The sequence below is a fragment of the Mya arenaria genome, chromosome 9 (assembly GCF_026914265.1).
Source record: "Mya arenaria isolate MELC-2E11 chromosome 9, ASM2691426v1".
NCBI classification, from domain to species: Eukaryota; Metazoa; Mollusca; class Bivalvia; order Myida; family Myidae; genus Mya; species Mya arenaria.
The window spans coordinates 59,236,519-59,263,544 of NC_069130.1; positions in this window are offsets into that span (position 1 = coordinate 59,236,519).

Here is a 27,026-nt window from a genome sequence, read left to right on the forward strand (position 1 = left end):
ATGGGTTTAGTGGTTACCATTAGAATTTAAAACAAACATAATTTTCATTGATAGACAAAAAATGACAAGACCACCAATGATCCACTTTGTATGAAAATGCAGCTTTAAAAGACAGTTGTTTCAATAAGTGCTCCTTAATTTATGACTAAAAACTAGGGAAAGTGAAGATATATTTTCAAGATAATTCATTGTCGCTTCACACTATCAACGGGTTGAATTTAATGTAAACGTATATATACCCACCCAAATAAGAAACGATACCATTTTTTATAAGTAAATATTCTTAAAAGTTAATTAAAATTAAGTGTTTATAGTTCGTACATGTAAATCATAGGGATAAGCTAAATTTATTGAAGCATTTTAGTAAACGACCTAGCTTAAAATTTTCGCGTGCACCCCGGGGTACATATTGAGTTTACGTGAATATTGATTTGTGTTGAAGGTTTGAAGTACAGTTGAAGAAAAACACATTAATTATCCGGTTTGTTTCATTACAATTATGCCACGTATGTCTACCGATGAACGTAATCGGGCTATTGGTATGCTACATGCAGTCGACGTCATGGTGACGTAGCTGCACGTTTTGGTATGTCGCGTGTGGCAATTTCTCGTCTGGCAGGTCGTTATCGAACACTTGGCAGAGTTAATGATCGCCATAGATCTGGCAGATCCGCGAGTAACGACCCCTGCGCAAGACCGCTATATGAGGACGTCACCTGTACGTAACAGATTTTTGCCACCAAGGACCACCGCGGCTATAACACATGAACGCACCAATGCCAGGATATGTGCTCAAACGATGAGAAATATGCTTGCCGAACATGGACTTAGGGCTAAACGCCCACATAATGGCCCGTGCCTTACAGCCGAACGTCGACGTAAACGTCGGGATTGGGTACACCAACAGCACCGTTGGACTCATTAATAGTGGAACACCGTCTTATTTAGCGCCGAATCACGGTTTTGCTTTGATCACGCTTATGGATGCATACGTTGCTATAAACGACGCAACGAACGTTTTAGGACGCATGTCGATTTGGGGGACGTAACATTTTATGGTGTGTGTTTGTGGGGGGGGGGGGCGATATCCTTTTATTCTCGAACCCATTTAATGGAAGTGCAAAGTAGGCTAACAGGACAGCGATATCGAAATGAGAGAGTTTAGCCATTTGTTGCACCATTCATCCAGCAGGACAACGCTAGGTGCCACACCAGTTTTCAACCACCTACCTTCAGGAGAGAAATATCCAAGTTCTCACATGGCCTGCATTCCCACCTGACCTGTCTCCAATCGAGAATTTCTGGGACATCTTGAAACGCCGTGTTCAACGGCGTAATCCTCCAAACACTAATGAGCTTACACGTTTTGTGCACGAAGAGTGGGCCAAAGGATACGATTAAGTCCCTGATTCGCTCAAGGCGACGTCGCTGTATTGCAGTTAGAGACGCACATGGTGGACATACCAGATACTGAGTTGAGTTTTCGCATGATCGTTGTTCCAGCAGCAAATAATCTGCCAGTATTGATAGTTTTCTACTTATGTTATGAACAATTATTTAAATGGCTGTTAAACATTAAATTTAAAAACAATATTTCAGCAGTGTCATAAAGAGAAGATATAAAGTATAAAAGTTTATAGGTATCGTTTTGACTGAGAATATTTTGCTTGAACACTAGAAATAAGCCACAGGATTTAGCAGTCAAGACGGCAAACTATCTATGGAACTCTAACCAATCCCTTTTACAATGGGAGCTGCAACCTGCCATTTTCTTTTCGTTTTCATATCTTCTAAAATCTATAAAATATTCGTTCACATATGTGTGATGCGTTTTCACAAATCCCTCATTTTATGCTACACCGGAGCCAAAATTATAACTGAGCCTATAACCTACCAGTCGGAGTTCTTACATTTTGGAAACATTGCAGAAGTGTTCTCGAAAACGGTAAAAGATTCAAATAAAATATGGATACGCTTGTTTACACAAGGCAGGTTGACATATGAAGGGGTGCGTTCAAAATTCAAGACACTATTATAACTATTTATCAATGTTAACCATTGTTTACCATTTTATATGTTATGTACCCATTGCGAATATTTTTTTATCTTACACATCTGAAAGATTTCCTATCAGACAATTATATTGTCTATTCTATTTACACGCTACCTCACTCCGCATTGTTCGTAAACAAAATGGCGTCTACCAGATCACCGGTAGGCGCATCTGTCAACATCGATGGTCTCGGTTAAGCCATAATAACCATGCAGAAAACCACTTGAAATGAAGAAATATATACTGTGTTACTAGAAGGCTGCGAGTTTAAGGATGATATTCCCGTATCCAGACTAAATGTGGTTAATTGAACGAACGCTGGGAACACTGTCCGGTTTCAGAGCGTCACTGATGACGATCTGCTGGACTTTGTTGTCAAACAGAAAAAGAAAAGTACTGTTACTAAAACTTCCTATGACTTGAAATTACTTTCCTCCTTCACGCAGTAAATAAAACGGGTGAAATCAGCAAGATCCACCAAATGTGATTTGCAATCTCTTGTGCAAATTCTTTGTCGGAGTATAAAACAGCTGATGGCTCCAACAATGAGCCCATAACTCTCCGCGGATTCCTTGGTAGCCTTGAACGATATTAACGTCATCAAAACCACGGGTATTCTTTGATTTATAGGGCTGAATTTTCTAACCTCAAAGAAGTGTTTCAGGCCAAACAGAAACAACACAAAGGTGAAGGCCTGGGAGATAAACGTGAGATGGCTAACCCCATTACTAATGAGTTAATCAATCAGCTTTAAGAAACAAAGCGACTGGGAAAAGCATCACCTTTAAGCATTAACAACTTACTTTGAATTTATAACACTGTACACTTTGGGTAACGGGGAAGTGATAATCAATGTGTTTGGGGGCCATAAGCTGTGTGTTCATCATGCTAGGCAGGAATATTTAGAGTTTGAAGAAAAACAAACTAAAAACAGACAAGGGTCGAGTCCGAGGCATGAACGGTCAGTTAAGCCCAAGATGTGTGCATGAAGCACAGAGCCAGAAAAATGTCCTGTCGCTATTTACATGAAATACGCCAGTAAGAGAACAGCTGACTCATTTTATTTTGCGACACAAACAGTTCAATTAGGAATTGATTAATATTTTTCGTGAGTTTGCAAATCCATGAAGCGCGGCCGAGCTTTTCATACTGCATGAACGCACGAAAAATGAGAATCAATCCATATACGTGTATTTACATTTCTCCTTTTTTCGTTATCTTTTCTTCTATCTACAAATGTTAGAGGACAAGTCTTTGATAACAATAAAGGAAACAAAACGTGTGGAGCAAATATGAATGGTAAGTTCACTTTTCTACCTCAGTGTTGAGTTATGAGTTATTTTTATCAGTGGCATGGTAAATAGTCCAGATATAATTTGTAGAACATATTGATAATCGATTGTTTTAATCATTTGCTAGTTACTGTAGTATATGTGCTGGTAACAATGATTTTGGTTGTAATATTTTTTATTTAATCACGAACATTATGGAGAAATGTTTAATCCTGTTTTACATATGCATGACTCATGTGAGTGGGCATAAACATGTCACGGTGATTTTATGAATTACACACAGTTCAAGCTAAATATAGCGCCATTTTTTTATTTTAACCTTTTTCCAACAAATTGAAGATTAATGATGTGCTAGTTTTCTCGAATTGACAATTTTCTTGTTCCTACTTCGACAGTCTCCAATCCTTTCATGTATTTAAATGCTGTTTTATAATACGCTATGCAATTTTAAAATGTTCTCTATAATATCACTATATAGATACTATAACATCATTCTAACCATAAAAATGCATTTCGACATTATTTGACGAGTCAAAATTTTAAAAACTAGACACTTTAATGACATTTTATCAGTTGTTTATGTGCATATGCTTTCTCCAAACTCCGCCTACAAAGGTCAAGCAATTTGAACTCAAATTTTATCGTTCAGAAAATCAAGTACGGGTGTAAATATCATAATGTCATTAATAAGTTGATTTTATATTGGCCTAGTTATTTGTCCGTAGTTAGCTGTATTTGCATGAGCCCAAAAGGGATTTATGAAATCACCTAATTGATCAGTATTTAAATTAACTATTACGTATCGTACGACATTTTGGTTAAAAACATTCAAATAAATAAATTTAAGTTCACATTGAAGCCGTATTTATCCCTTATTCATGCATGCTTTCTAGAGATGACTTTGCTGTTTTGACATGCATCCCTAAAGTGAAATTGCACATTCCTATGAGTAAGGCACTGTGCAGCATGTCTTTACGTCTTAATTTCGTAAATCGTTTGGCAAAACGTCAATTTGTTTCAACTTTGTCGTCCATTTTGTCGGTGTACAGTGACTTAATTATGGTAAAATTCACCAACGGGTTAAATACAACTGGTACTTCAAACCGTATAAAGTGGTTGAAGTATTTAATTGGCTAGTAATTTCAAAAAGGTTTATACAAAAACTCTTTTCAAAACAGTATGTAAAACAGAAAACAAAATGGCTACATATACAGTATTTTCCAGCATATTTCTCATTTTAAACGAGTTTCGACAGCCAATGGAAATGGTCCATTTCTCAAATCCTATATCGGGCGAGTTTTGTAGCCAATCATAAAGTAGAAAACTCATATTGGGCGAGTTTTGGCATATATTGTCGTCAATTGTCTGGTATTAAAACCGCGATTGTCCCCGTATCGCGTAAATACGTAATAGTTGATTAATAATGAAATAAAAAAAACCAGTGACCTATGGTTTAAACGCAACCCAATTCGACAAAACAAACTTACATCAATAATGAAGAGAACGACCAACGTTACAGGACTTCCGTAAGACAAACCAATCATAGTGCCAGAAATAATCTTGTTCAGCAAGTTTTTTAGAACAATGTTCCGATAAACCAGATGATACAGATCACTGGTCACAGACATATCCAGTCAGTCACATTAGTGACCAACAACACAATAACATTTCGTATATCTTGACAAACACAGGCAATATGTGTATCTTTGTGAATTGTTAAAAGCCTTATCAGAATTCAAACTTGATAACTGCTTGCTATTTTTGTCATTTTTATTTGGAGCTATTTCTATGATGCATCGATGACATTCCTCTTGGAGTACTTTGGCTGTCAAACAACGGGTTCAGAAAGTGGAACTAAATTGGTAATATCCTAGAAAATCGCCGTTTTAAGCATGTGATTAAAAGATCCTATATATGTATTTCCTTGTTGTTGTTTTTTGGTCTAGAATCGAGCATTCTTGCGTCGTCAATTATACATGGAACAAACGATTTTGTCACGTTGATTCCCCACCATGAAACCCGGAACCTATGTGAAAATAATGAATACAACATTTAAAATGTGGACGTCACATTTGGTTATCGAAGGAAGCAAAATACATTTTGATTTAGATGGGACAATCGCTGTATTAAGCTTGTTATTTTCATGTCAGTTTTTACAAAACATAGCGCAGGCTAAGGGGGAAATGTACACTATATTGGGGTTCTGGGTGATATGTTGAGCAATTTATATTTTTATCAAAAATCGTTGGCAAATACAATGTATCAAAAATTGTTTGTAATAGCATAAACCAAACTACGTTTCTGGTTCAAAAAGGTATATATACACGCATATGACTGATTAATATCACCATCATACTACTTAGTATGCCACTCAATTCATTTATCTGGAAACTTATCCCCAAAACACTATTTAATCAACCGACGCCAGTTTCCGCCGAATAGTCTTGCAGGAGACTTCTGACGAAGTGTTACCGCTTTAGCTACGTACTTTTTAGATCTAAATTCATAGTAAAAGGAAAATAACGTTTATACAGTTTATTATGATATTTTTTATACATATGCTCCGAATATAATGTCCTTATTATAGTTTTACATACACATACATATTAAGAGGCTAATACGAATACATGTAGTACATTAATTAAAGATTTTCACATGGAATATACATTTTATTATATGCCTTTAGTTTCAATTTAATAATTTTCACTGTTTTGAAAGTTTAGCCCGTTCTTTTATCAAAATCAAACAGCGTGCACAAGGCTGGGACACAGAATCAGCGACGTCATTTCCGAATTGACGTTTTTTGAATAAAATATAACTAAATGCTTTTAAATATCGGTTAAGTCATATAATGGTGCTCACTAGGTGAAATTTACGATTTTACAATAAAACAAGCAATTAGTCTCTATGTAACACTTTTAATCGACCAGTTTTCTGTATTACAGTGTTTGTACGTTAGTATCTGAATCCAGTGTTGACATACCACGTGGTTTGTGACGTCACATTTTGTTATAACGTGAAGCAAAATACCGCTCGATTCGGAAATGATTATCACAGTATGTATGTTATTTCATATCAATTTTTCTAAAACCTAGCGGAGGCTAAGCGGGAAAATGTACACTACACTAGGTTACTGAGCGATATATTGAGCAATTTTAAGTTTTTTCAAAAATTGTGGGCAAATGCTGATAATGTTCAAAATATTGTTTGTTTTAACGAAAAGCAAATTACATTTCTGGTCCAAAAAGTAGTTTATATATATATTCACCATGTTTGCCTTAAAACGAATGTCTCGGAATGCATATTCTATCCCCAGGATATAGTCATACCTACAAATGAGGCACACACTACATATAAATATTAAAATGTTTTTATTTTGTTATGACGAAAAGCAAAAACTATTTGGTTATAACGAAAAGCAGTTTTTGGAGGAACAATTGCCGACCTCCCTCTTTCTTGCCATGAGCCAAATTAAAACCCGTTTTGCAATATTTGTTTACATAGACAGTAGTTATGAGCATCGGCTATGTTTTACAGCAATTAAAAGACATATATATATATATATATATATATATATATATATATATATATATATATATATATATATATATATATATATATATATATATATATGACAACTAAATGTCACCATCATACTGCTTAGTATGCCACTCAATCTATCTATCAGGAAACTTCATGATTCCAACAACACGTTGCATGTTCTTTATAAGCTTGTCTGGTATTTTTTAACATAAATGGAGTTTATGCGACGTCGGTAGGTTTGATGTGCACCTAGTTCACCTTAATTGTGTTATGGCCGAAATAAGAACAGAACAGAACAGAACAGATTTTATTTCAACTTATGCATAAAGCATCTCGTTACAGTATTCGTACAAAGAAAAGACAAATGTCATAATATGTGATCAACGTGTAAAAGATGGTACTTTTAGATAATAGAGTAAACAATAAACTATAGATATCATATTGTTATATGGAGAATGTTAACAATGTATCAATAAGCTAAATTATAGCAATATAAAGTAATTGATTCCACAAAATAAAAGCTAAATAGTGGAAATGTAAATGGTGATAAAGGTGGTTACTCATTTATATCATTAATGATTGTATTACGTCTATCGTTAGCAAATAATAAGTATTTACAAAGATTAACAATAGTTGTTTTACAAGAACAGTTGAGTAATTCAATAAACTTATACATATTTGGTCTAATTCTAAAATATCGTTTAATGTACTGTATCCTTAGATCGTTATAACGACTACAACTTAAAACAAAATGAAATTCGTCTTCAATGTCCTGTGCATCACACAATAAACATATTCTCTCGTTTCTTTGAAGTCTATTTGCCCCATATCTTTCGGTTTCAATACGTAAACAATGGGCTGATACACGTAATTTGGTAAGATATTTTCTATATGTCTTATTATATAGCAAATTTAAATAACTGGCGATTTCAAACTTATCATGGAGGTGTAAAAATACAGTATTAAGTTTTGTACTGTTAGTAATATCCGCGCGCCACTTCTGTAAAAAAGTATCAGTAAGGCGCTGTTTAAATAGCGGAACAAATGTTTTAACATTATAATTCCATGGGTTTTACCAGACATCATAAAATCCATATCCCTCTAGTAATGTTTTAACATTGTATGCCCAGTTTTTGCGTCCAAGTTCACACGACTGAAGGGATTTACGATAAAGGGATGTAAGCAATATATTATTGGAATCTTGTGCCTTGAACCAGTACTTAATTATTTTTAAATATCGGGTAATATATAATGGATAGTGTCCTAATTCGCCATAGACTGCTGCTGTGCACGTTGTTTGCTTGACACCAAGTAGAAATTTACAATATTTAAGGTGTATTCTTTCCAGGTCCTTGGACTTCGTAAACCCCCATATCGGACATGCATAATTAAGAATAGACCCGACAAAGGAATCAAATAGTTGTAACGCTATTTTAGGTGGGACATCGTATTTACTTATATTTCTGGTTAATACGTTCATCGCCTTTAGTGCTTTACCCACTACATACTGGTTGTTTAAAACAAATGATCCCGTATAGTTAAAAACAACACCCAAATAATTAAAATCGTCGACTATCTCCAGGGGTTCATTATTATAGTACCAAGTTTCGTTGGGTCTTGTTGGGCCTCTCTTTCGAAATACTACCACTTTAGTTTTGACAGTATTAACTTGTAAACCCCAAGTGTGACAGTATTCATATAATTTGTTTAAACTAGTTTGTAGGTCCTCTGGAGAGTTACCAAATATGACCATATCATCAGCAAATAGCAATATCATAATACATAAATCATATAGTGACAATCCACTCCCAATATCGGATTGTAAATATAATTCCAGGTCTTCTAAGAACAACGCAAATAATATCGGTGAATTATTTAGGCCCTGTTTTAGGCCGATTGAAATGTCGAAAAAGTCAGAGAAAGAATTGCAATGTTTTACACATGATTTGACCACAGAGTGCATTGCTCTGAATATCCGAAGTATTTTCCCGTCAAGTCCAATATTAAAAAGCTTATACCAAAGAGCATTCCTATAAACAGAATCGAATGCCTTTTTAAGGTCAATAAACGCACAAGGTAACCTCATCTTCGAACAAAGTGTGTCTTCAATAAGATTATGAAGGACAAATATTGCATCTTCTGTGCTGGACCCTTTTCTAAACCCAAATTGTGCGTCTGATAATAGATTATTGTCTTCGAACCAAGTTTCAGCTCGTTTGGTTAAAATACTAGTAAATATTTTGCCCAGGTTACTGACAAGAGTTATGCCCCTGTAATTATTGGTGTCATTCATATCCCCTTTCTTATATATTGGGACAATATAGCCATATGACCAGGACAACGGAAAGTGACCACTATCTAGTACGACATTAAACAAATCGGTTAAATGACCAACCAATATATCTATAGTTTCAATAAAAAAACTCGTTTAATAGATTGTCGATAGGGCATGCCGATTTATTCCGCTTAAGGCCCTTAACTGCCGATCTCACTTCTTCTGCCGTTAAAGGAGAGTTTAATTCTTCAAATTTGGGATCGCCAATATTAAAATCGGAATTATTAACAAATTCATCTATTTCGTCAATCTGTGTTGCGCGTATGTCATTAAACAAACCGGAAAAATATTCCTTGAAACTATCCGTATCGATATTACCAGTACTGTTTTTATTCCTAGATTTAAAATGATTCCAGAAATCTTTCGGCCGTTTATTTCTCAAGTCATACAATTCCTTCGCCTTACGGGTTTTATACACTCGCTTTTTCTTTTTGATAAGCGTTTTATAAGCGCGTTTATGCTCGTTAAACGATGCTCTATTATACTCCGACTTATTAAGATTAAAATTCTTTAGTGCGTCCGTATATACTTGTTTGGCAATATAACAATCATGGTCGAACCATTTACTTTGCATGTGGCGACATTTATTACCATTGCTCTGCGTATATTCTTTTTTAAAGTATGGCTCCGCGCTTTTAAGTATTGTAGATGAGAAATCATCAACTAATTTATCTACGTCGCGGTGCTGAGTAAAATCCGCGTCATGGAATATATTATTAATATTATTTAGGCTCGCTATGAGATCCCGTCTAAATAATTTTTTGTGTTCCTCGCACCATTTAAAGTATGTCCGCTTTTCATCGGTCCCATCACGCGTATCATCATTGACCGTCCGTGTATGTACTTTAATATCAAACGCGATCGGTGCATGGTCACTAAATATATTAAACGGGTTTATATCGAACTGATTTAACAATGTTAAATCAATTTCTCTACATACCAGGTAGTCGATAGTAGTGCAAGTATTATAGCTTAAATATGTGTATGCCCCTTTGTTATTGTCATTACTTAATCTCCCGTTGACAATGCGCGTATTGGTGGCCTTGCAAAAATCAAGCATGCGAATCCCCCTTGTGACATACTTTATCTTGGGAGGCCCTTCCCGTAAATATATCTGGTAAATAATCATTATCGTCTAAATCTGACACCAAGTTATCATGTAAAATGCTGTCAGGCCTTTCACCCACCCTACAATTCCAATCGCCTGCTAAAAATATATTCCCTAGATTTTCAAAATGAAATATATCATCACTCAAAATATCAAATAGGATAGCGTCAAATATTGCATTAATTGGTGAGTCATCTGACCACAAATATAAACCACATAATATATATCATTATCAAGTGAAAAATAATATTTATCAATTTTCATCCAAATAAGTGTGTCAAAATGGTTTCTGACAATAGACACTCCTTGACTAATAGCACTTTTGACATATATTACTATACCACCACTGTGTCTCTTTGCATTTTTGTGTTTAACCTTTCTATAGAAATTATAACTCTCATAACCCTCGAATGTAATATTTGAATTAGAATTGGTCCATGTTTCGGATAAAATAATAATAATATCATTATCTATCAAAGTTTTCAAAAAATCACTATCCGCAAGCTTTCTTTCAGTTAGACCATTACAGTTCCACACAAGTATCTTAAGTCCATTCCCCGATAATTCCTAGTGCGACGTAACTGGTTTTCCATCTACATACAAAGTGTCATAGACTAGCCAAGCACGTTTGCCATCCTTCTTCGCTTCCTTCAGTTTGGGTACGATTTTTCGACGTATGTCCATAATTTCAGGCGGGAATTGTTCACTGATGAACTGCCTAGATCCTTTCAGGAGAAAACCTTGTTTCCGCACGGCCTCGCGATCTTTGAAGTCGGTGAACTTACACACGATGTTGCGTGTGCGAGTATTACTGCCGTCGCGTGAGGGCGCGCCAATACGGTGTGCACGCTCTATCTTCATAGACGCGGCTAATTCCTGGGCGATCTTAAGCCTATCTTTCAGGAAGTCTCTGACCCTGACCTCTGTGTCACCTTGTTTCTCATATGGCCCTTCTTCTATTCCACCAAATATAATATTGTTCCTCATACTTTGGGATTTCATATAAACAATGTCATCCTGCAGTTTGGCGTTCTGACGTTCTAATGAGTCAAAGCTTGACTTTAATTCAGCATGATTGAAGTTTGATTGTTCGGCCTTCTCTTCTAATCTAGAGACTTTCAGATCAACCTGCTTGTTAGAATCATGTACTAATGTCCAGAGCATTTTCATATCTTTATCGAAACTATCAACTTTAGTTTCTAGTGTGTTAAGTTTGTCTAGCCTTTTCTCAATATTTTTCATTTGTACTTGGATGGTTTCCAAAACGCCAAGAACTGTTGAAATGTCCGCTTTAGCAATATCAGGTGCCACGTTGTTGGCCATTGTAATATTTATATTTCCAGTATTCTCAGCTAAAGTGGAAGGTTCGTTGAAAACTGGTGTGTCTTCATATAGGATAGAGTTAGTCTGGTTTAAAATATCACTTACTGAAGTGTTACCCCCTTTCTCTTCTGCCGGGCCTCCGATCTTGGTCAATATGCTTAGATTCAAATTTTCATCATCCGTACTACTTCCTTTCTTCCGTTTACTCCTATTAGACCTCCCCATAGCTCACAAAATACACTTGTCCATACATTCTCAATTTAATTCCAGGAAAAAAACCTGAATAGAAACAGTTAAAATATCCAAATTTCTTATTTAAAGTCCAGAACGAAAACAAATACGTCCATCTTGAACACGTGACCTTGCATAATTATAGATATAAGATAGATAGAGCTGAACGTCATTTACTGTTTGTAACAATAATGAATTAGAAGACGAATATTATTAAAGAAATGAGTTTAGCGTTATGCTCGAAGAATTGAATTTACCGATCACTATAGAAAGTATGTATATATCACCACACGAGTAAATCGATTTTTTCAGCAGAAAATCAACCACTTACCTAGTTGATCATTTTCCCATCTCCATGTAACAGTCAATTCAGTAATTTGCATTATATATATCATTATATATATCAACACTAGTTGGTGGTGCTTTGTCGTCACCATCGCAACCTTGTCCACAAAGTTCCCCTTTGATATGCTTGTCCCAACTGAATAGAGTCATAGGGTCCACATCTGTAGGTGGTGCGGTGAGTAAGGACACCAATATTCCAACAACCATAGACAAAATGAACCCAATCATGGAAAACCATACATACGAGATGCTGTAAATGTGTTGAATGAATGTTTTAGTTTGTGGATCAATTAAGTCAACTGTGTGCGTCGTATTTATAATTAAATATGTTGTTTCTGAGTTTGAAATGTTCAAATATTTGTAAGCCATTGTCGTTGTGACATTTCCGTCCCTGTAAATGTCACAGTTGTGTGTAGGTCCATAGGGAAGACTTTGGTCATCCTCATCACTAAAGAAGAGTTTTCCCATGTTCAACCACATAACTAATACCATTCCAACAATTGCGCCAGTTAGTAAGCCCTTTGTTGTAGATCTCTTGAACATCGGAGACAGTATAAAGTTCATGCACATAGGACCGTCCATGCAGGCAAATATACTCTGGGAAATCGCTTGAATGGAACCAGGCATTACAGAAATGATGAAGGAAATGCCCATAGCCACTGCTCCAAACACAAGTGACATTATTTTAGAGATTTTCGTGCCGAATGCTGGTGTAATGTTCGGGTACCTGACTTTGATGACATCCTCGTATGCAATGGCGGCAGGACTGCTGAGACACGAAGATAAAGTACTGAATGCTGCGCTGGAAAGTGCTGCTATAAAGAAGCCCGGAAGGCCAGGGTGGTTATTAAACAATTCCATGATGGTGAAAGGAACAATAGCGTTAACATTGTCAACGATTCCACCACCGTTAATATCGCATCCTTTAGTATAGAAGTAAGAATATATAATCCCGCCTTCCATGACCGCCATAATCAGGATAAGGTTATAAAGTGGGCAACATATGAGGTAGAGATTTCTTGCAGCCCGGACGTTTGGTGTTGAAAGCACTCTCTGCATACACTGCCGAATAAGAGGTTCCAAAACGTGTATCGTATCCTTGGATCTGCGCTGAATTCGTTGAAACTGAAGCGGTCCGTTGAGACCGCTACACCCGGGCCACCGGCGTCGATGGTTCCTTTTACGATGATAGCTACAAACCCTATCACCATGATAACGAATTGGAAACAGTCCGTCCAAATCACTGCTCGGATTCCGCCAATGGATGTGTATATGGCGGTTAACGTGATATGGCCAATGATTGTGATCCAATATGGAATACCCATTACAACTTCCAGGGCAACGCTTGTTCCATAAGTAACCGTTCCCATGTAGAAAAGGTAGTAGATCACGCATATGGTCATGGTGATATAGCGCAGAATGTTATTGCCGTATCGAAGGTTAAGATACTCGTAAATACTCGTCAGTTTGAGTGGATGGAAAAAAGGCACGACAAAAAAAGCTGAGAATATGTACGCTATACTCACGCTTATCGCCATAAACAGGTACATCATTCCGTGAACATAGCCTTCTGCCGGTTTTGTCAGTACCATAATGGAAGACCGAAAGGTCAACACAAATGATAAAGTCACTGTTATAGTTTTCGAAAATAGTCCTCTGTAGTGTCATGCTTTTTTCTATTTTCCCAGAAGCCGAAAAAAACACGAATTCCAAAGGAAGTTTTTACAGTTCCTATGAAAACAATGTAATCTCCGACAGCAAAAGTGGTCGTCATTTTCACACGAGTAGAAACCAACAAGAACACACCCGGCTTATTGTTTGATCCAAAGAAATAATCCTTCTATCGAGCTTGTTTGAGAGACCCAGTAGTTACGATTTTAGTAATAGCCGAATAACTTTCTGATTAAGTATGATATATCGCGCCCGCGGCTGTGACACAATGAGTGAACTAGAGAGTTTCAATGGAGCAACATTATAAGTAGGGAGACTATAAATTATTTGCTAGATTGTCATCACTACCCGCCCGCCCCTTAAATGTTATTTTCTCAAATGCAAATGCTGAGCTAGGGTCTGTTCTTGCGATTCGGTCCGGGAACGGCATTTATATATATCTACGTTGTCGAAGTATACCTTTTACGACTAAAAAACGATTGTTGTTACGATCGGGTTCGCGGTCAATCTAGAAACATACAATGCATTAATATATATAGACTATGTATATAGACTAATACTATTTTTTGAACCCAGTTTGAAAATCTCGTCCTTAGTGGACACAATTAATAGCTTACACTAAACAGATTAGATCACTACGAAACCAATAACTCATATTATCGGTTGATTTTTGCTTTTAATTAAAAAACATGACAAATGCATGAAAATAGAAAAGGGCACATTGTAATCTTGCAAATTATAACAGATGAGGAATAGCTGTCATAGAAACTAATCGCTATATGTAATGGAATGTTTAAGAGATTCTATAATATATTTTGATAATTTAAATACAGTTGTATGACTTTCAGTTTGACTGCAACCAAAATAAGACAAAAGTGAAGAAAAACACACAACTGCTATATTGAGATATGTGTCAACTTTTATATTATTACATTAAAATATGGTTGACAAACATATATTCGCGACAGGGCGTGATCAATGTTTATTACTCAACAAGTAAGTCGAGAAAATATGTGACAAACCGATAAATAGCTTTAAAGTGCGGCTATTTTTCTTAGTTAATGCAATAATTACCGTCTAGAGCCGAGACCTAACTCTCAGTACCTGCGATCAAGCCATAGCTCAAGTCAGCGCTGTGTACGTTCGAGACAAAAGAAAACTATTCACGCCATAGATAATTTGAAAGTTCCCGCCATATTTTATTCATCGAGCATTTAAAAAGAGCATTTATGCTAATAAATATTGAAAATACGAGTAAAATACTTTAGAAGCGTTTGCAAAGATGTTTATAATTAAGTGACTTTAGGCATAGATTCATAAAATTATATTTAATTGAATATATGCTAGTGTAATGTTTTTCCCTAGCTATCTCGGCCATGCTACCTTTAATCAACCTATAAACCTTTGCACAGACTGCCTTGTCCCAAGAATGAATATGTAACCAGTAATATATACACCTGATTAGCAACGATTACTAACAAAATTGAGTAATTGAAAAGAACTATAGTCCAAGATTCAATGTTTAATTAACCACACAACGAACCAACATGAAAACTACAACGCTTAAACTAGATCTTCAACAGGACAGGAAAACAAAACCTTTATAAACCAATTTCTCAATTAATTAGTGAAACCCACTGTCCTAAATGTATAGCTAAAGTACGGGGAATCAAACCATAGACATTTGTTCCGTCTGTATCGGAATGACCCAGGCTTATTAAGAGGCCAGTTAGAAAACCCACGGATGTTCGAACCTGAAAACTAGAATCAGTAGCGCAATGCTCCTCGTTAATTATTCTAATCGTCTCCAAAAGTTCAGGATCCACTTTAAACAGTAAAAAACGGAACAAAGTTTCCCTACTTATTTACATGATGTTCTTTCACCGGCTTTGAGAGACGAACTGCTGTTCTGGTGTGTGTGTAAGGCTGAAAGCTTATTTTTATACTCGCGCTCGGGCCTTGCCCATTCGATGAGTGCTCCGATAAGACTGTAAGTCATTTAAGGTTGTTGAAGCATAGTGCACAGACATAATGTAACCCTGGTTAGAGCTACCCTGGTTCATTAACGTGCACCAGTGTATAGCACTGTCTTCACCCTTTTCGGTGAACCTATAATTTATATATTACATTTAATAGTAGGGGTGGCAGGTTCATTAACCTTAGAAAAATAGTAAACCAGTAAGAAAACAACATCTTTCGTATCATTTTATGATTTACTAGCAAAGTTTTAACATTGAATACTAAAACAAAACTGTAATAATTAATACTCAAAATGGAACAGCCAACATTAGTTTTGAAAAATTAAAAATATAAAATATATTTGATAAAAAATATTTTATTAACAAACAATTGTATAAAATAATTAAAGGATAAAAAAGAGACAAGATACAAAAACATATGTCTTATACCGTTATTACCAACATTTGGACACATTTCATGGGCATTTAATAACTTACCACCAAACTTAAAGATGTATAGGTGCTCAAGTGATGCAGAGAAGGAAGCTGAAGTGCAGCTCAGAGAACAAATAAGATCAACGTTTAAGACACTTACTAATGCAGGGTGGCTGAGAAAAGGCAAATAAGAGAACGGCATTTGTCTCAAACCCTTATAAATTCTAAATGAGTTTGTTGAGCGAGAAGAAATCTTGAACGCTCGAGGGTAGCCAGGACGAGCTCCATCAACACATTCCTTTAACTCATTTTGATCCTCACCGAGTCAGAAAATTGGAAATATGTGTTAGAATTCAACTAGTGGATGAGTCATGAAAATGAATGAACCAACATGGGAATAATTCAATGATGGAGTGTTAAGGGCACGTTCATGCTCAGATCCAGGTCCCAGTGGGCTAAAAATCACCATGAATTTCGAACCTTCGTTTTACTGAATCTTGACGGAAAGATATTTTTCTCAAGATAAGTACCAAGATAATGACAACGTACGTGGTAGGAAATGGATATGTAGACACCTCATTACAAAAGAGATTTTCCGGTTTCGTTATAGTAGTAGTAGTAGTAGTAGTAGTAGTAGTAGTAGTAGTAGTAGTAATAGTAGTAGTAGTAGTAGTAGTAGTAGTAGTAGTAGTAGAAGTAGTAGTAGAAGTAGTAGTAGTAGTAGTAGTAGTAGTAGTAGTAGTAGTAGTAGTAGTTCTAGTAGTAGTTCTAGTAGTAATAGTAGTATTATAAGTAGTAGTAGTAGTAGTAGTAGTAGTAGTAGTAGTAGTAGTAGTAGTAGTAGTAGTAGTAGTAGTAGTAGTAGTAGCAGTAGTAGTAGTAGTAGTAGTAGTAGTAGTAGTAGTAGCAGTAGTAGTAGTAGCAGTAGTAGTAGCAGAAGCAGAAGTAGTATTACAGTTTTGCAGCGACGTGTTGAGGGTACGGTAACGGCGCAAGTGACTATTAAATGTGCTCGAGCCAGGGCGGAACCGTCGGATGCTGGGTCTCTGAGCGCTACTACAACATCAAGAAAGACTACTGTCCTGTCATGTGCGGCTTGTGTGATCGTAACTAACATCCCTTTCAACGAAATGTTATCGTCACAAGAAAGATAACTTTCTCTAAATAAGATTGGCCATTATACTTGGAGTAGTCTTTCTTAGGGTGGACAAGTCTAGTTGTAAAACTAGTGTGCCGTTCCGGTTAGCGGTGTGCGGTGATCAGGGTCGGGTCCTGGATTCGACATTTCCGTATATCCATAGTGTACGGGAATTGCTACTTTTCCGTACACTCAGCGTGTACGGAAACTTGTATATTTCCGTACATCAATAATAATTATAATTAAATTGTACACGCCCATATATTCATCGTGTACGGGAATGGTATAATCCAGTACTGTCAAAGTGTACGGGAGAGCATAAATTCCCGTACATTCAACATGTACGGAGATCGTACATGTCCGTCCACTCAAGATATAAAGAGATGTACGGTGCCCTACATTCATCAAAATATTTTTAGTACAGTACTTGGCCGGAAGCCGGTAAAATAACCCGGTTACTTTAGTTTCTTCACCCGGCTTGTTTCCCCGCATCAACAAAAATAAAATCTGTGATTTTTTTCATTTTTTTTTTTATGTTAACATCCTTTTAAAACCCCGATTGTTGGTATTGTTTATTTTGGTTTCCGCGCGTTCGGACTGCGATACAGCATTAGCTCGATACGTGACGTCATTAGTCGCATCCCCCTCTGTGATGTTTTCAAGTACTAGGTTTTGGTTTCCCAGCGTTCCGAATACAATACCTAGCCGTAAATCAACCAACCGAGCATTGTCGAATCGTATTGATTTTTATCATTAAGATGTCGCTGATAATTCATCTAAGGCTGTTAAAACCAAAAAAGCCTTACATTTTTAAAAACGTGATTATTACTAACATACTCCTGTTTCTCTACGTACCACGGAAAATTGTATAAAAGTCAATGGTATACATGTTGTTCACATCATATATGCTGTCAAATGAAATATCAAATAAACTCACTTCATTACAGAATTCAAAATTATTTTACAACATGGGTGTAATGAAAAGAGTATATCAATGGTATACGGGTATTGTTACTTTTCCGTACACTCAGCGTGTACGGGAACATATATTTCAGTGCATCCACAATATACGGGAACAGTACACGCCCGTATATTCATCGTGAACGGGAAGAGCATAAATTCCCGTCTACTCAAGATATACGGAAATGTACGGTGCCGTGCTTTCATCAAAATGTTATAGGTAGTAGTCGTTTGTCAATCCACTCAGTATTGTCGAATTTATTAATTTGTTATCATTAAGACCTCTATTTAATTTTATCAAAAGTTGTCAAAACCATATTAAAGCATTCAATTTTCTATAAAGGTGATTTTTACATACACCATTCATGTTTTTCTACGTAACAGTTATTTGTTTATGTCAATGGTATAAATGTTGTTCATATCATATATTAAATATCGTAGTCTATTAATTCGCAATATTTGAATCCGCTGAACACCATACGTTCCATTTTGTAACCCTGGCGCAATAATTCCTTTAACATGTCAAGATAAAAAGTTGATCTGGCGATACCTGATTTTGGGTTGCTGATCCGTGGTCTACTGGTAAAGCACTCTATCGATCACAGGTTCGATTCGCTGCCGTACCACTATAATACTAATCGTCTTCCGGGCGGGATGATACATGGGGGTGCCAAGTGACAGGCTATACACTGGCCCACGTTGAAGAACCAGGCTAGCTCACACACTTACCTGATTTAGGCATACAGCTTTAAAACAGCTTAATATTTCCTACAGACTGGGGCATCATTTTCTATCCATTTTTAGACGTTGTTTGCCCTTGAAGACATATGTGATACTTGTCTAAGTTAAACATCATAGCGTACACATGTTTATCATTAAGCGGATATGTACATTATTTTGGTCCAGAATATAAGAACATTAATATAATAATTATATCTATACATGACATTTTACCTATTTCGCCGTAATCAAATGCATGTTGTGTTTGTCATTTAGCGATAAGTAATTGTTTTAAAAAAAAGAAATACAATATTTATATCACTGAAACATTATCTATCATGTGTTTCCAGTCCGGATAAACTTGTTTTCGATCCGGACATAAAGCAAATTGTAAGTCATTGTCACATGTTTGTTTTTCATACAGTTATTTTTATTGTACTTGTAAACGTGACATAAGATAAATAATATGTCACATGAATTAAGCTGTAATCTATGTACATGCCTATTTAAGATATAAAAAAACGTGGTTATACACGCCGCTGAAAATTTGGTTTCATAAACAATGCTCTGCCGTGGATAAAACATTCAGGGATTTTAGTATCTCAAAACAGACCAAAGAAATCTTCTCTACACAACCAGCGCGAATCGACTATTTGCCTGCCAAACCAAATGCATAAAAATAGTGCATTATTTCTTCCCTGTATGTATACATGCTTGCTTAGTTTTTCACACAAGTATATCGAAGTATCGCCCTCAACCTATGTCACTTGTGAACAAAGTGAAGATATTAATATCAGTGTGCTTTTTAATATGCGTATGCATCTTGCTCAAGACTCTTAGCTGAACATACTTATGCAAACATGTTCACACTCTCCATTCCATTCGGCATTTCATGAATACACTCACGTAACGCAGCAGACCGCCGACAGCCATTCAACGTTTTAAGCGCTTTCATCGGTCCTGTTTTCTGCTTCCAAAAATGGCAAACCAGGGGCTTGTTCTGTTTAGAGTCTGCGGACGGGCAGGTTCTAAGCTTTCGACCGAAAACCCCCCAACACATTTGATATGATTAACGTTCTTGCCGGATATGTTTAACTTCCTTTTACTACATTTTCGACCACAAAAGAAAAATGCAAAATAATAATGCGTTCCGTGTGATTATCATGATTAACACACTTAGATAAAGTTTGATTTAATTTCATTTTGCCTTGCAAATCTTTCTAACAATTAAGAATGGTCCAGAATGGACAGAGGTGGCTCTGTTGTACATTCGACATAGTATATCACTTATTAAGTTATTTTTTCTTTGGAATTCTTTCAGGTAGCTATATAGTTTATTTTTGTACATAAGTTTGACGCTGAAAATAAAAATAATTTGTTATGGCCTAATGCATTCACTGTATATTTTTTATCACATATCCGATCTGATGTACATCATATTAATGCACGTAGGCTCATCTCATTTAATATGTTTTAATTATCCATTTATTGCCATAGTTTATTACCATGGCAATGTATACCCTCTGTAAATTTTGAGTTGAGATGAGCTTGGTAGATTTCATAGTCTGATAAAGTTTAGGCAGTAGAGCATTGAGTGAGTTCACATTCAGGTAAAGTCATCATCAGACACAGACTGTTAATTACAAATGGAAATAAAGTTTGGAGAATTGAATGCCTTGTAACAATATTTAGATTCTTTACAAATCAATGGAAAATGTCAATCGCATACATTTTTCCCATGATCTTTCCCTCTTACATTGCTACTATAACCGTATTATTTCTCAACACGGTTATTTTGTTCTCACTCTAAAATGTAAATTCTTAAACATAAGAAATAAAGAATAAATATTTTTTTATGAATACTTTATTTTGTTTATGGGTTATTTTGCGTAATATACGTAAAACTTTACCGAATTGATTAAATGTTTAGTGTCAGGCTTCAAATTTAAACCTTATCTTTTAAGCCAAACTGAAACCAAAACAAAAAAGAAGAAGAAGAAGAAGAAGAAGAAGAAGAAGAAGAAGAAGAAGAAGAAGAAGAAGAAGAAGAAGAAGAAGAAGAGGAAGAAGAAGAAGAAGAAGAAAAAGAAGAAGAAGAAGGAAGTTTATTTAAAAGCAATATGCAACACACTATATATTTGAAATAGGCCAGTATGACCCTTTGGTCAAATTAATATAATACAATGGCTTACATATACATGTATGTTTATAAATTGGTTATCACAATATCACAATGTTAACAACTGTATCTGTATTATTCAATATACTTTTCTAAGTACATCAGCTATGAAATCTTTCTCTGTTGTATGCAAATTACAGGTATTAATTCTGCTTCTAAATACATATTCAATTAGGAGTAAATGGCTCATGATCAAACTCGACGCCTTAATATGCTAAGGAATATGTTTTTGTTGCCAAGACCCTGTGTTATCCAAACGCATATGATTGCAAAATTTGCGAATACTTAATAAACTATTGCTCTAGTTGAGTTTTCTAATCTGCAATACCGATTTCGAATAAAATAATCCTTAACTCGACGCTTAAATACGCTTAGGAATATAATTTTGTTGCAACACCTTGTGCTATCCAAACGTCTTGAAAACCGAAAGTGCATAACATGTTTTTCACCATAACCGCCCAGTTGTTTTTCCATGGTTATGTTCAATTTAAATCAACATTGTTTAATATATAATACTTATGTATTTTCGTTCACCTTAGTGTAATAACTTAAACCAATTTTTCAATATAGTTGTTTATCTCATCGAATAGAAATCAATCCTGCCTAGGTCTCCATCAATAAAATCGTTTGGTTTAAAAGTTTTAACACCAAGAAAATTCTTACAAAAAAAAGTACATATTCTTTTTACATTGTTTGCACGGACACCCCACCCCACCACCCCCCTCCCCCCAAAAAACCATAAAACAAATTAGGCTTAACTAGTTAATCAAATAAATCTAAAACTTGTTTAATCGATATGTTAACAAACCTTTGAAGGTATTTCTTCATGTTAAAAACATCCTTATTTGCTCGACCTGACAATATTTGCAGACATTTAATAAAGGAGCCTCTAGATGTAAATACTATTCCCAAATAAAAATATTTTGGTTAAATTTCAATTTCTGTATCACAATAACGTAAATGAATATTTTGTGCTAATCTATCGCCTTTTCGGAAAACAACAATATTAGTCTTATCTTTATTTATAGAAAGCTTCCATCTTCTACAGTAATTTGTTAAAATAAGTTTGCATTTCTATACTGGTCATCTGCATACATCAATAAAAAGAGTTTAATTATGTAAAGAGCAATACATTTGGCTCAATTCAGAAACAACTCGTCTTCTAAGTCATTAAGATACATAGCAAATATAAAACGGCTTAAACACTCCCCTTGCCGGGCACCGAGAACACTTTTCAATATTTCACCAGTTTCATCATTAAGTTTAACCTTGTGTTTTAACACTGATATATACATGCCTTTTGTGCCTCTTAGGACTAATTGATATAATTTAAACCATATATTTGGCCTAAACAAATAGTCAAAGGCTCTAGAATAAACACGGCATAAGAAAAACATTTGTTCATTCATATTTAAAACCTGATTAATCATACTATGTAAAACAAATATATTATCAGTATGTCACATTTTGAAGCGAAAACCAGCTTGAACTTTAACATAATTATATGTAATTAGTTCCTGCCAACATTGTCAAACGTTCATTTATACAATCTTATCTTCTAAACAATTGGCCTAATACACTCAACAATGTATTTTCTCTAAAATGTATAATACATACATCATTATGCTGTATTAGATAACACCAATATAACCTGTATAACTGTCTTGAGATTAGTCTACTTTATTTGAAAAAATTTACATGCCTGAATTTCATGAACAAAAGCATTGGATAAAATAGCGAAGCATGCATATGATCTGTGATATGTATCGAAATATATTGTGTTCATTTTACGTGTACAGAAAAACAAATAACAATTGCATATAAATATATATACAGACAATTAACACACATCTTGTAGATACTGACACTGCACTCATGTTCACTTGATACAACACTAGGGATCAGTTCGTTTTACACAGTTGACCTGTTACAGTCTTCTATTTCTTATGCGCTATATTATAACAATCTGTATATTCATCAACATTAGTAAATCTATTGTTTCAGCTACAAATGAACAACTTTCATAGTTGAGCATTTTCCCACCTGAAATTAACAGCTTATTCAGTCATTTGCATTCTATATATCATCGTTCATACTGAAAACGACCTTCATACCTTCATTCTTGCTAAGGAACTTCATTTCTTCATCTACACTAGTTGGTGGTGTTTTGTCGTCACCATCGCAACCTCCTCCACAAAGTTCCCCTTTGATATGCTTGTCCCAGCTGAACAGAGTCATAGGGTTCACATTTGTTAGTGGTGTCGTGAGTAAGGACGCCACTATCCCAACAACCATAGAAAAAATGAACCCAATCAAAGAAAACCAAACATATGAAATGCTGTAAATGTGTTGGATGAGTGTTTTAGTTTGTGGATAACTATGGTCAACTGTTTGCGTCGTATTTGTAATCAAAGACGTTTCTGAACTTGAACAGTTCAAATATTTGTAAGCCATTGTCGCTGTGTCATTTTCGTTCCTGTAAATATCACAGTTATGTGTAGGTCCATACGGCAGACTTTGGTCATCCTCAACACTAAAGAAGAGTTTTCCCATGTTCAACCACATAACTACGACCATTCCAACAATCGCACCAGCTAGTAGGCCTTTTGTTGTCGATCTCTTGAACATCGGAGACAGTATAAAGATCATGCACATAGGACCGTCCATACAGGCAAAGATACTCTGGGAAATTGCTTGAATGGAACCAGGCATTACAGAAATGATGAAAGAAATGCCCATGGCCACTGCTCCAAACACAAGTGACAGTATTTTAGAGATTTTCGTACCGAATGCTGGTGTAATGTTCGGGTACCTGACTATGATGACATCCTCGTACGCAATAGCGGCAAGACTGCTGAGACATGAAGATAACGTACTGAATGCTGCGCTGGAAAGTGCTGCTATGAAGAGACCCGGAAGGCCAGAGTGGTTTTTAAACAATTCCATGATGGTGAAGGGAACAATAGCATTTACATTGTCAACGATTCCACCACCGTTGATATCACAACCTTTGGTATGATAGTATGCATATATAACCCCGCCTTCCAAGACAGCCATAATCAGGACAATGTTGTAAATTGGGCAACTTATTAGGTAGAGATTTCTTGCAGCCCGGACGTTTGGAGTTGAAAACACTCTCTGCATAGCTGCTTGACTATAGCTGTAATAAAGCCAATATATAATACTGCCGAATGAGAGGTTCCAAAACGTGTATCGTATCCTTGGATCTGCGCTGAATTCGTTGAAACTGAAGCGGTCAGTTGAAACTACAACTCCCGGGCCGCCAGCGTCAATAGTTCCTTTAACGATGATAGCTATAAAACCTATCACCATAATTACGAATTGGAAACAGTCCGTCCAAATTACAGCTCGGATTCCGCCAATTGATGTGTATATGGCGGTTAACGTGATGTAGCCAATTATTGTGGCCCAATATGGAATACCCATGACAACTTCCAGGGCAACGCTTGTTCCATAAGTAACCGTTCCCATGTAGAAAAGATAGTAGATCACGCCTATGCTCATGGTGACATAGCGCAGAATGTTGTCGCCGTATCGAATATTGAAATACTCGTAAATACTCGTCAGTTTCAGTGGATGGAAAACTGGTACAACAAAAAAAGCGGTAAATATGAACGCTATACCCCCGCTAATAGCAAGAAACAGGTATTTCATTCCGTAAACATAGCCTTCTGCCGGTAAGGCCAGTACCATAATGGATGACTGAAAGGTCACCACAAAAGATAATGTCACTGGTAAAGTTTTCGACTTACGTCCGGCAAGAAAATAGTCCTCTGTAGTGTCATGCTTTTTTTTATTTTCTCTGAACCAAAAAAATACACCAATTCCAAAAGAAATTATTACAGTTCCTATGAAAACAATGTAATCTCCGACAGCAAAAGTGGTCGTCATTTTCACACGAGTAGAAGCCAACAAGAACTCACCCGGCTTATTGTTTGAACGAAAGAAATAATCCTTCTGTCGAACTTGTTTGAGATGGCTCAGTAGTTACGATTGGAGTAAAAACCCAATAACGTTCTTCTTGTATGATATTTAACGCTCGCAGCTGTCTTTGACACAGTGAGTGAACTAGAGAGTTTCACAGTGGAGCGACTATAGATTAATTGCTAGATTTTCATCCCCGATTTCCCATTCTTTTTTCCGCGGCCACTTGCATGGTATTTATTCAAATACAAAGGTTGAACAATAGTCTGTTTTTGCGATTCGGTCCGGGAACGGCTTTTATTTATACTTACGTTGTCGATGTATAACTTTCGTGTTAAAAATGGTTCTCGGTAAATCTAGAAAAATACAATGCATATAATATATATGACTTATATTATTTTTGAAATAGTTCGAAAATCTCTCCCTTATTGGACATCACTTCTAGCTTGCACCAAATATATATAAAAAATATTTGAGGCTAAAGTTAGATACCTACGGAATAAATAACACATGTAATCGGGTGTTTTATTTGCATTTAGTTGAAAAACATGACAGATGCATGTTTATAGGAAAGGGCACGTGTTGAATTCAGCTATTTAAGCAAATGAATTATTTAAATTCATAATAAAAGTCAATAGCTGATTATAAAGAGAAGCATTTTGGTGTTTCTGTTTAAGAATATTTGGTCCGTGCGTGCTGTAAAAAGTTGACAGAAATCGTAATCTACTGCTGTTTTTTAACTGAAATCTTTATCAGCGGTTACTATAGTACTGAATTTAAATGTTCTGTTTTCAAAGTAAAACTCTATTATCATGGATTGGGCATATATCTGTATGTATTTGTATCACGAAATCGATATTCTTAATGGTGCTTTTTAACACGTTTTATCGTATTCATAATCATATTGTCCATCGCTTTGATAACTTTTCATAACAAACATGTACATGTTTGTGAACTGTAAATCACTTGAACTCATTGCTATCAATTTGTTTGCTTGTTCACACTGCAATTACATCTTATTTTATGTACCTTTTGTTTTAGTTCTTGCTAAATATCAACCTTATTCCCTTACCAAAAGTCATATTGCTGAAGTTCTTAAAAATTTAACTTAGTATAGCAGATCCATTTATTATAACAAAGCCCATATCTCTATCTCTAGCTTAAAGTTATTCTCCTTATTAAGTTGGTCTCTTATTGAAGAAAATCAAGCTAATGAGATAATCACTGAACACACTGAAACAAAGGTCTAGACATTCATAAGAATCTTGGTACCCATGCTGCTAGAAAACATATGTTCATGTCTAACATGTGGGTATAAAACCAGCTTTATTTTTTCAATTATGATTTTTTTTTTTACTTTGGGATGTGTACAAGCATTAAAAGATGCACTATTACTCCCAAATAAGCTTTATAACAATTGAAAGATATTCCAAAAAGGATGACTAAATGTCGAAAACAATGGTTCTTATGGAGGATATCGATATTAATTTGAATGAAATGATCATAAAACATGATATTTTTACCTTATAATACTATAGTAGACCGCAGTAAATCTTTTAGCATTCACCAATCATTTAATATTTTTGCGCTTTCTGCTATTAAATACACGGTTACAATCTTGTTATCAGTAATTAATATTTTTCATAAATGCATTATTTAGTAAGTAGTTAAAGGTTTATCAGTCAAATGTGATGACTGTCTGACATATTGTATTTTTTTTCTGCTAAAAATAGAAAAAAGGGTAATATTTAGCATCATTAACTTCAGTACCATAAGGCAGAAATATACAT